This window comes from Eutrigla gurnardus (assembly GCF_963514095.1).
Source record: "Eutrigla gurnardus genome assembly, chromosome: 7".
NCBI lineage: Eukaryota > Metazoa > Chordata > Actinopteri > Perciformes > Triglidae > Eutrigla > Eutrigla gurnardus.
In genome coordinates, this window is record NC_139921.1 from 12,754,327 (window position 1) to 12,767,400 (window position 13,074).

A 13,074-nucleotide genomic window follows, 5' to 3' on the forward strand; every position below is an offset into this window, starting at 1 on the left:
GAAACCTGGCCCGACAAATTAAGCAATTACTGAGCCCGAGCCCGACTAAAAGGGTCCGCTATTTAGATATGCCGGTTTCCCGACACTGCGGTCGCGTAATAGTTTCTCAGAAAGCCGACTTGAACAATTAAAAAAAAAATACTTTTAACACACGATTAACCCTTGCAAAGACAAGCGTTCATGAATTTAAATAGACCTCAATGTCAAAATAACGGGATGTCGCAATAGCAGCATGTAACCAAGGACAGCCGGAATATATGACATCGGTAAATCTGTGCGCCGCGGGAGTAGATAAATGAGCAGCACACATGAGCTCATTGTCCATAGCCAACTTAGTAAGCACCGTGAAATAAAGGAATTGAATCACTTTGAATATTTATTAAATAACAATCAAATAACTGTATTGCTCACCTAATAAAGGCAACATTACAATAGCGCATTGGACAATAATCTCCGCTCAGAGAAATCAAATTCTGACATCTTAATTGAAAAAATCATGAATACATAAAACCAACTTTACTTGTGTCAAGCCCGAGCCCGTGCTATTCATTGAATTTAAGGCCCGTACCCGGTAGGGGTGCAGAAAATAATCGATTCAAAGATGCTTAATGGGACGATTCTGAATCGATGCAGTAACGTCACATAATCGATTTTTTATTGCGTTTCCCGTTTCTGCTGGACAATAAAGTTGTAAAGTTCAAGTTGCATTGTGGGTGAAGGACGGACAAGCGAGCGAACACAGTAAAGCCACCATCATAACATGGAGGAACGCAGTAGCGGTAGCCAATGTGCGATAAAAAAAAATCCATACAATTTAAAAGCGGATATCTGGGAACATTTCGGATTTAATGAAGCTGCTGGGACGCGACGACAACTGGACAAGACCCATGCTATTTGTAAAACTTGCCACGCTAAAATCGAATACTTCGGTAACACCGCTAATATGAGGAACCACATTAGCCGATGGCACGCTGAGCTAATGTTAGCCTCTGGTCACAACGGAAAGAAAACTACTGACCCAGCACAGCCAAAGATCGACGAGTCCACGAGAAAGTTGCCATCCAAGTCCGAGAGAGCCCAGAGGATAACTCGGTGTGTAGGAGCTTATAGCGAAGGACTTACGGCTTTATAGCGTCGTCATTAACGTGAATGAGGAGTTAAAATTAAAACACGTTGGTAGGCTTGGCCTATAATTATATTTTTCTTTACAACTTAATGTAACAAAACATGTGAAATTTGTTAACATCTGAATTTAAAAGCAGCTTTCTAAATAAAGAGTTCATATTTATTTGACTGTTTGTTTTAATTGATGAAAAAGCCATGTGTGGTAATATAGAAAATTGAGGATGAAATGCATCTCGATGCATCGTAGAATCGATTCGAATCACATTGTAGACTGGTGAATCGTAATCGAATCGAATCGTGGGGGCAGTGAAGATGCACACCTCTAGTACCCGGCCCGAATTTGCATATTGTGACGGGACCCGTCGGGCTTGCAGGCCTCTAGGTTGCATACAGACATGTTTAGCTAACAATGCTAAAAAAAAGACTGGGGACCAGCATCATGATTATTCCAAGCTCATGATTTCCAGCCTCCACTCACTGTTTCACCCTGTCATACACCTTCTATAAAGACAACATCAACTTATTTTCAAGTTTAACATGACAGTTTCAGTGACTCCCTGGCGATTAGATATTTCTCTGCATGAAAAACACAATTTGAATGAATGCCAAAGACTTTATAAATGGCCTCCACTGGATTTTGAGTGACATGCCCGGTTTTCCAAATGTAAACTGATTGCACACCACAGATCGAGCTTTGCACTCATAGGGGACCTTGCGATGGAACTGGGGTTCCTTTGTCACCGACACAGATAGGGAGACAATGAATCAGCCAGTAATGAGGTCTCTTGGCCAGACGAGTGAATCCCACGATCGTAGCAGTGACACTGCATTTTTTTGGGAGGGAGCCCAAAGCTGATGGGTTCCTCTTGTGATGCCGCGAGGTCAGAGGTCATATGTTTTAAGTGCAGTTATGAAAGCCAGTTGGCTGCGTGTCATGAGACGGGGTCATACATGCGTTTATACATGCCAGCTGCCTCATTTTCAAGCCTTCAAGGCAACCTTAACGAAATTATCCCTTCGTTCCCATCAACAAGGCCCTCATTTATCTCACAGATGAACCCATCTTAACAAAATGGCTCTCTGTCTGCTTGTCATCTTCATTAAGTGGAATTTATGATTTCCTCTTATTAAAGTCCTGTATTCTTCAGAGGCCTTTCTGTAATTGTTTCCACCGATCCGATGGCACACTGAACGACCCCCTCCTCACATATAGACACCCAGAGAATGATCTCCATCCATTCAGTGGGCTGAGCTTCCCACAGTGGAATACACCCAGAGGGGTTCAAAATCTGCACCCCCTCATAATCAACCACCACTCCATACATTCTCACAAACAGAGAGAAGGAGAAAAACATGTTTGAAAGATGTTTTTATCCCCACCCCCTCTCATCTCATCATCGAGTGCATGCATATCTCAATCATGGCTCTGGAAATCCTCATTGCACTCTGATGTGGGACGTCTGAATCGTTTAGTATTTAAGTATTTTTGAGCTCTAAAATATATTTAAAGTCTTGAAACGTAAATTAAAAACAAAAAAAGAAACAACATAGTTTTGCAGACCAATAATTGTCAACATTTGCAAGTGGGACCCAACTTGCTTTGTGATTGTTGTAAACAGTGAAAGAGAAAGGGGCTTCAATCCTTCCAAACTTTTTCGATATGTACTTTTAATTAATAGTTTGAATTTCATTTCTTTTATATTTAGATAGGAGGACTGATATATGTGAAGCTAGTTTAGCTGATTAGCTTAGCATACAGACTGGAAACAACTAGCCTTGTTTGTTTATGGATAAAAAATAAGATACGAGTGGAGCGGAATGCAATCAGAGTTGAGCAGCGATAATGAGTAGAACAGCCTATCGATTATACGCATGCCCACATTGCATACCTGTGCTTGTGCATGAGCAACTGCACCTCTTCCTACTGTGCCAGGGCCAAGGAAGTGCACCGTGCTTGGGCACAATACAGAGCACTCACACTAGTCAAGCAAACTGGGCTTTGGGGGTCAAACGTGCTTGGGCACAGCACGGATTGACTAGTGTGAGTGCACCCTTTTCTCCTCTTCACACACTTTCCCCCCCTCTGAGCTAGTCAATGCCTCTGTTTGTGTGATTGCCAATTTTCATGCCCTGACACAGGATGAGCTCTCAAATCCTGCTAAAAGCCTCCATTGTCTGTCTCTCAGCAAGCCAACTGATGAGCATCACAAGTAGAAAGGGAGGAGAGAAAAAAAGAGACTGGAGTGAGGGAGAAGAACGTATCTCTGGGGTTCGATTTGCTTGAGGGAGGAGAAAAGTTATCTTTAAGACAGTCACCTTGAACGCATTGCTTGAGCATATCAGCATGATGAATATCTAATTTCCCTTGGTTCCTCAGTTTGTCAGCAAGTCATGCATACACAATCACAAAAAAGATTGCAGGCATGTTTCCTTTGTGAAGGATTGATGGTTACAAATCACAGTTTTGCACATCTTACTCCAAATACCTCATGCAAAAGCTTTTAGGTCCGTGTATGTTTTGGTCATTCGATTTTCAATTCACAAACGGATATTAAAAAACAAAAAATTAGTGGTTATTTGATTTTCGTTTTAAAGTACTAAAATTAAAATTGAATTACAAGGCGTTTTTCTTTGTCAAGGTCAGAAAGGGATGGACTAAATTTAAAAAATGATTTGTTTTTCATTTTCTAGTTATAATAACAAAAATTAAAATCACTAGAAGACAGAAACGAAAAAATGCCCGTTTTTTCATATTGTACGACCGGAAGTTGCCGTTTACCGTACGCAGTTAACAATAGGCGAATTCGACTTGATGTAGCCGCCTGCAGCGCGCTACCTAACGTGATGTATTGTGGGTTGAAAGCGATGCATGATGGCTAGAATTGTGTCCGACTTAGCAGCCGACTGCAAAGACGTCACAGGGTCGCGACCATATCACGTGACCCAAAACATCGCGGGAACAAGTTTTTAAGAGCCGCTTCTTGCAGCGCTTGGCAGCACGGTCCACGGTGGCTGCAACTGGCTTGTCAACACCTCCGCTACAGCGGAATGGTTCTCATTGGTTAAAAGTTCAATGACGTGTGTTCAGGTCCGCACTCGGCGGCCACCTTGTGGTGAAATGATACTTTTTATTTTGGTCGCATTGATCTCATGGCTTGATCTTAAGTGCCGTGCATTGTGTTGTGAGTAGGCCTATTATATGTGAGGTCTGGTTAATACAAACATAGAACGATAATACAAATATGCTGGAAAAAATAATGCCTTCCACATGTTGCCTTGCGTGTGTGTGTGTATGTATGTATTTATGTATATATGTATGTGTGTGTGTGTGTGTAATATATATATATATATATATATATATATATATATATATATATATATATATAAAACATATCCTCTTTGGTTTGCTGCTGTGTTCTATCGCTTGAGCACTATAGTCACGTTGACTTTGTTGTCCGACTTGACGGCGTTTGGCTGCCGTCTCTTTTAGAGCCCGCCCCCTCAGACACCTGCAGCTCTCGTCGGCGTGGTAAGTCAAGTCAAGTTAAGCCAAGACCAAGGGCCTGACGTGCACCTCCCAAAAATCCTCGACGCGCGTCGAGGCGACGCAACGCCAACGCAGTGGTTTTGGCTGTGATTGGTCCGCTAACTACATCCGCTGGAGACCGCTATCCGGTTTCCACTCATAAACACCGCCATTTAAACTTTTAAAAGGCTACTTTTATTGTTTTCACCTCGTTTTATTGTTTGCACCTTCTCGCTTTTGCACAAAGAAATAAAACACCAAGTTCTGAAAAAATGTGGACGTTTAAAGCCGGAAAGTAAACAAATAGGCTATAACGAGGCTACGACGATATACGTCAAGAGTCTCGGTCGGTCGGTCATTCTTTTTTTTTTTTTTTTTGCGTTATCACTACGCGTAGCAGGCCCGGTTCCAGAACAGAATGCCTTGGGGTGCATCTGAGATTACAGAGGGTGCACCAGTACTATACTAAAACCAGCTACCCAGCTTCAGTTCAGACTTCGCTTTTATAAACACAGGCCTCTCTACCATAGACAAGCACTTCTGCGTAGTTCTACTGACATGTTGGGACAACAAACATTTACTGTGCTTAAAAGATGGTATCATATCTACACGACGCGGCCGGCCACCGGCCGCCGAAGGCTATCACAGCAGCGCTGATATAGAGCGACAACATTGCGACCTCGAGCGTGATATTACTTTATACAACAGTTATATTTCGTAAAATGTACTGTTAATAATAATAATAATTGACAATAGATTGTGATTTGTTTGTTTATTTAATCATATAAACGGATGAAATTGCTTCCGCCAACAAAAATAGATCCCCACTGAGCGGACTGTTGCCAAGCAACATATAAACAAAACACCATACATAAATGCGGAGTGATTTTGACAGTTTGGTGAACAGTCAGAGTGATGTTGGAAGCTCATATCTCAACGGTATTTAATGGAAATTGTCACAAGTTTAACTACAATTTGTTTTGTGAGCAAGTATTTTATTGCTTTTATCATATTTCTAAAAATGAAAATCTTTTTTTTTTTTTTTAATTGAGGGTGCAAACTATTTTTTTGGGGGTGCAATGCATGCTTATGCACCCCCGTAGAACCGGGCCTGACGCGTAGTGATTAGATTGTAGTGATTAGAGCGCGTATGAGGACGGTGCTGTGTCGGAGAGGGGAAAACGTAATTGATGGATCATGGATCAGAACGTTGTTTTTCGAAACAATAAGAGAGTGTCTCTCAGGGAAGACGACATGACTGCAGAAAAACTGAGCCGCATATTTCAGGTAAAGATGAAAATAATACTACATAATCAGGGAATAGCTAGCTAATAACGTTAGCTTACATTACGGGTCTGCTCTGCGTCAGCCTACTTGTTGTCGGGAGCCTCCTATAACATTATGTTTGTTACTAGCATAATATAGAGGTTTAACGTTAGCATTTGGAGAAGTTTCCTCTCGGTAGTCACAGAAGAATAAAAAAAGGTTTCTTTTATTTTTTCACAGGTCTCAACTCAAAGTATATACATAACGGATGATGCAAACGTGGCCTTGTTTCCTGGAGCAGCGTCAGGTGTTTTCAACTCATTAGACCTTGCTCCAAGAGCTCACTATGAGGTTCATGGTGAGGACGAAGTCACTCCATCAGCTCCAAATATCACGGGCCAACGGTTTTCATTCATGCGATCACCTGCGACTAGTACTGCTAGTTCAGCTGCACAGCGGGCTTCAGCCCCCCCTAGAGCCACTGCCTCCAAAACATTTCAAAGGTAACCCTGAACGACTAAACTACTTAAGTCGCTTACTGTGAAACGATTGCAAGATGGGAAATAAATTATAATTTGATGTCGTTGCATAAGAGCTAGATTTGATAGATATGATCATTTCAACTCCAGTTGCCATTCTTTGTCTCATTCGTAATTACTAATTAATTACTTATTAATAAATATTAATAAAAAGTGTTAAAATGTACATAAAGTGTGCATATATATATATATATATATATATATATATATAGTTGATACCAATTTATGTACGTTTTAACACTTTTCCCTAGAAAATGCACTATATGGTTTAGTTATTATTGATATAATACACAAGGGTATGAATATGAATGCCTTGTGTGTCATTTATTTTAATATGATATTCTTACAGATCAGTGTACCTTGCTGACCTGGTTGGTGGGAGACTGAGTCCCAGCAGAATGGTGGTTGTACGGTTTGCGGAATGGGAGGCTTCTCTTCAGGGGATCATCGGCAAAGTCCAAGATGCCATTGGAAGTCATGATCCCATAATGTTAACTGATGCGCAGGGAAATGCAATTTTGGAGTCAGAGGGAACAACAGGTGGGTAATATTAATTAATATATATATATATATATATATATATATATATATATATATATATATATATATATATATATATATATATATATATATATATCACATGACTGAACCAGCCACTTAAATTACATTGTTTTTACCTGGTTACTACCACCACTCCTAAGGGTCCCTAGTCTGGTTTTCACCATACTAAGGTCAATCTTTTAAGATTGAACATTAGTCTGGGGAAGCTGCGCTTTGTTTCTACTGCTCAAGAGGCGGGATCAATGGGGTGTTTCGTCATCGTCACGTCACCGGCCAATAGCGTGCCAGGAGAGAATGGCCGGGAAGCTGCGCTTTGTTTCTACTGCTCAAGAGGCGGGATCAATGGGCATCGTTCAAATGAACGATGCCCATTATGTTTCGTCATCGGCACGTCACCGGCCAATAGCGTGCCAGGAGAGAATGGCCGTTTCTGATTGGAGCCAAAGATTCTGGCAATGTAACAGCGAAAGTAAGCCTGAGGGTGTCCAGCCTAAACTGCCGAGCGAAATCCAAATTTCCCGGAAGTTCAGGCAGGGTTCACCCAGCCTAAAGGGTCCCAATACTGGAAGCAAAATGCACGAAAGATTCTTGCTGTACCAGAAAAGGACTTCCATGAGTTTCAAGGCACAAAGAGGAAGAGACAGAGGTATCTTATGTATTCATATTACTCTCATTTATACACATATTGAAATACATTATGTGTTTTTTTATTTAATCTTACCTTTGAAATCAGCACCTATTTGCTTACCCTCCGACCATTACTGCTATAACTTAATTGGACGTTCCAATATATTAACACATTTGCAGGCCGCTAGGGCAAAAGCTCCCCCACAAAAGTATAAGAGCCTATCAATTAAAAAACAAAAAACAAATCCACATAATCAAGGAGTGAAATTGAGCTTGTTTTGAATGCCCTGACCTGGCCAAGCTACATTCATGAATAAAAATACTTACTTTTGTTATTTAGTCCCCCCTTTTCTAATCTTTCAAATAAAAGGTTAGATAGCCATTACCAAAACCCAATACCAGTAATTATCTCTTTTTTTCTGTTCAGCAGCCGAAGAGATGAAGATGCTGCAGGTATTGGAGAGGTCACCGAAAAAATTGAAGAGCTGGTACTGGCATCACAGAGCTTACCGGATGTCACTGCAGCATCATCAAGCAAGGGTTCTGCTGTGTTGTTTGTTTGAGTAAGTATGTAATGGATAGTAAATAAATACCACACACATGTAAAATAATTCTGAATCTTTTTTGCCTGTTGTGTGCCAGAATTTGTGTTTTACAAATACATGTTTTTACATTCTCTAACCAAGGTCATTTGTGTTTAATTCACTACAGTTACTTGCATGTACGGATGCAGACAGGCCATAGTATGATATAATAACAAAATATGTTTTTAAATGCATTAAAGTTAATAAAAAATAAAACACTGTCACCCAATACAGAATAATATTTTAATGGACACACAGAAAATTAGTAGTTTTTCTCAATTTCTTTTTTTAGAGTTCATCGAGGAGCCAGTCTTCACACAATGTTGCAAAAGCATCATTGGCTGCAAAAGATGTGTGGAACAGTGGCAGGAGACATCTGACTACTGTGCAAAATGCAGGGGGGACTCCAGAGGCAGCAACATATTTGAGGGTTAATGGTCTGTCAGAGGTATTTTCTGTACTGAAATCCCTTTGTGAAGAGGAGTAACATTTTGCACTTTTATGCAGGCACGGTGTATTTGAGTTTACATAATTGACTGAACACTTGGGTCAGAGTTCTTATTTAACACAAAGAAATAAGTTGAACATTTGATCGTCTGGTCTTATTTACAACACTATTTGATTGACATTAATATTATCTTTATCAAACACCCACTGCCACCAATTACTTGTTCCTGTTACTATATTCTGTAAGTTCAAATGGAGCAAATGGATTTTCACACATTGCGCTGAGTTGTAGTTATGAGATAGAGCAATGCCTCTTTGAATGGTGCAAAGTCGTTGTTCACTGCTCTCGAGAACAAGTCTGATATGTCTGAATATGTCTCTGCAAACTGATTCTCCACTGTAATTTTGTTCTGTTCGGTTGAAAATGGATCAACTCCAAAAGTAGAATGTGCGGTCAGTTGTGATCCCAGCTGTTGGCTATAAAGGTCTGCTGCTTCAACTGAATGAGGCAACAGCTCCTCAGGGATTTGTTTTGGACAACCACTGCCAGCCAAGTTGTTTGGTATGCCTTTACCTGTAAAATAAAGAACATATACGTAATTATTTTAGTTTTCGCTTCACCGGTATATTTCATCTGGTATTCGGTGAGCGTTCCATGACTCCACTACCTTTGTAAGACCAATCTGGCACAACTGGATTGTCAGGTTGGACACACAATATCTAACAAGGTTGTCATCCATGTCTAGTTCCTCTTGATCCACCAATTGCAGAAGGGCTGTCTTGAGGGGATAGTTGACACGATTATTTACCTCAGGCCAGATTCATTCAACTATATGATTCTGGAACCAGAAACAGATTTGTCATCAGTTCATTTATTTTGATGGTTTAATGGAACTTATAAATGTTTTCTTAGATTTGGGAGACATAGTCATGCAGAACTGCCAGTCAATCTGTAACTTTACCAACTCAGTCATTATGCACATGTTACAGAAATTACTATGCAGGTATCATGCACAATGACTGCTAAGGTAGTAAATTCACAGTTTTACCAGGAATTGGTAGGACAATTATCCGAATGGACTGTAATAAAAAAATGTTCATCACATAACTACAATATAAGGTTTGAATAAACTACAGTGTGGTTGCTTATGCAGTTTAATATTAAGTTATAACCAGATAATTAAAAAAAATCCCTGTTCTTGGCCAAGGTTAATGTTATGTTCAATGGCATGTTACAACTTTACCCTTGTTGATGAAGTCTGTAAGTAAGGCCTTCTCTCCTGATTATGGCGATATGGCGACAACAGCTCCTGCATGAACAGTGTCAAATAAAATTCCTTGCCATGATCTACTCGCACCTGATCCCACATTCCATTGGCAAGTACTGCAGACCTATTGGATGAAAAAAAAATGTAATTTGGGGAAAACCTTTCAAACGCAACTGCTCTGAATAAGTTGCTCTAAGTATTGGCTATGATATGATAACAATGTTATAGCCTACTGACAATAACAATGTAGATGTTAAGCAGTCATTTAGCCACATTGTACAACTACTGAGGCTTAATAGTATGGGATTAATGAATGTAGCTTTGTCATTTGCCGGTTTTTCTTTTTTCTCCATTGTCTAAAAGGAATTATAATTGACAGGTGGGTCAATGAATAGGGGAAATCTGCAAATGGCCAACACAAAATAGTGGGGGGAACGAGGGCCAAGCAATATAAACAAGTTCAAATATCATATCTTTGGCTGAATACCTTGAGACCTCATGAAATATTTATGCACAAGATATTTTTTTGATAAAGAACCATTAGTAATGTTGATATGATGACCGGGCTGGTTGGGGCAAAGAATAAAACAGCCACAAGTCTAATAACTTCATAGTTGCATAACTTTCCTAAAATGTAGCCTTTTAAACCAGAGACTACACTTCTGTCATATTGTTATGATATCCCAGACCATATCTAGTATCATAGTACAGCACAATATTGATATAATATCCATAAATTGGCCGACAACCACTGTCTTGCAGAAATTACAGATTTAATTAATCCCTTTAGTGTCCACAACAATACATGGGCTGTTACCTGAAAACATCTTGGTAGATCACTAGGTTGTTTTTTATAGGCATTGGTGGATAAGCAACAACCTTTTTGCTGAAGCCATCAATGGCTACAACATGGGTGACCCCAAACATAGCCAGCTTTTCATTTTGGTCCATATGAACCTTTTGACCCATGTAGTCTGCTTGATATGGTGTGGGGTTGAGATTGCGGGCACCCTAAAAGATAGGAACATTAATTATCACAAATATGAAATCCCATTACTCCTTCTCTGCAATGGTTGCAGGTTTTGTAAATAAAATTCAATCTATTTGCAAATGTAATTACATATATTGTCACAAAAACGCTTAGTTTCTAGTGTTATACAAACTACACATGCATTGTACAAGTTTGATGATGTAAAATATAAAGGCTGAGACAGTAACATAGACTACCTGACGTCTTGCTTCATGGTAAGGCTGATGCAAAGTCCTGAGCACTGATCCAATTCGTGTCTCTGCAGCATGCACTCCTTTCATGGCGAGATACCCCTTCATCATCCTTCTTCCGTATGTAGGTCCCGTCTAAAAAAAAACAAAAAAAACATGACTTTAACATTCCTAAATTACCCCAGTTGATATATTAATCATGGAAATAGACAATGTTGACCCCCCCCCCCCCCCACACACACACACACACACCACCAACACACACACACACCACCAACGCGCGCGCACGCACACCACCAGCGCGCGCGCGCACACACACACACACACACACACACACACACACACACACACACACACTAAGGTAACGAAGGGGAGATATAGCAGGTTCCTACCTCAGTTATGGCTTTAGCCACCTCTAACTCCAAATGTGCGTCGGAGAGTCCCATCAAGCTTGAGCCTTTTTCAGCGCAAAATCTCCTCACATTTCTTGCAGAAAATCCTCTCTAGCCCCCACTTTCGTGCGATATGCGTGCAGAGATTTCTGCAGATGGCAAGCCTTGTTTTGCCATGTCTAAAATCATGTCAGAGTAAGGTTCCAAAGACATTTTAGCCTGGGAAAGGCGAACCACAGGTCACTTTGGGCGCTCTTGCCAGAAAACGGCAACTTCCGGTCGTAGAAAATGAAAAAAACGGGCATTTTTTCGTTTCTGACTTCTAGTGATTTTAATTTTTGTTATTATAACTAGACAATGAAAAACAAATCATTTTTTAAATGTACTCCATCCCTTTCTGACCTTGACAAAGAAAAACGCGTTGTAATTCAATTTTAATTTTAGTATTTTAAAACGAAAATCAAATAACCACTAATTTTTTGTTTTTTAATATCCGTTTGTGAATTGAAAATCGAATGACCAAAACATACACGGACCCTTTTATATGAGAAATAACAAACATGGTATCCAAACAAATATTTGATATGTCTGATTTGGCCAGGTAAACACAAAAACATTTGCATGGCCATCAGGTGCAGAGCCCTCTTGACTGGAAAGTGAAGTGGGCTGCGTACACTTAAAAGAAAGCCCTTTGTAATGCTAATACATTTGATCAACTGGCGTATTGACTGCAAAAAGGCCCTCACCAGCAGGCATAACAAAGCTGCACATGGCAGCCATCTTGGCCAGGGGCCTGTGCAGATGTCTCTTGGGCTCTGGCTCTGGGATGAGGAGTAGGAGGAGGAGGAAGGGATAGTAGCTGGATGTCCGATGGCCAGCCGAGCTTGCATGTTGGACTCGCCTCATTGATAAAATAGTTGTTTGTGTCACGGGGGAGCAACAATGTTGATGTGAGTAGATATCCTTCTAGCCCCCCCCCCCCCCTTCTCTGTGGCAGACAGGATGCAACACACCCATCCCTACATATCATGCCACTGACCTGGTTACCATGGCAACTACTCCTTCTATCGATGTCTACGACTGATGTAACTAGAGTGGGCTTGGTTTGGTGGGAGTATGGAAGAGAATATGACTGTTGCGTTGTTTTTGTTGGCCTTATCATCTCTGGCTTGTTTATTTGAGATTACTTTGACTCCCATAATTAATGAAGCGTGGTTTCCTTTTAACCTGATTTCTTCCTCATCAGAAATTATTTCTGGCAGTTTTGCTTCTCCATGTGTGTGTCTGTCATATCAAGGCTTTTGAAGCATTACATGCAAATTCATTGAGTGTTGGTAAGAAGGCAGCGAGGGATAAAACAGATGGCGAGACAAGCAAAAGGAGAGGGTGAGGGGATAAGAAGTACATTGAGTGCATTGATGAGTGAAGCAGGGTCTAGGCATAGGCCATGTGTTTGTGCATGTGTCAGGTATGGGCCTACAGTAGTAAGGCAGCTCATCCCCAGGCACTACTGTGTTA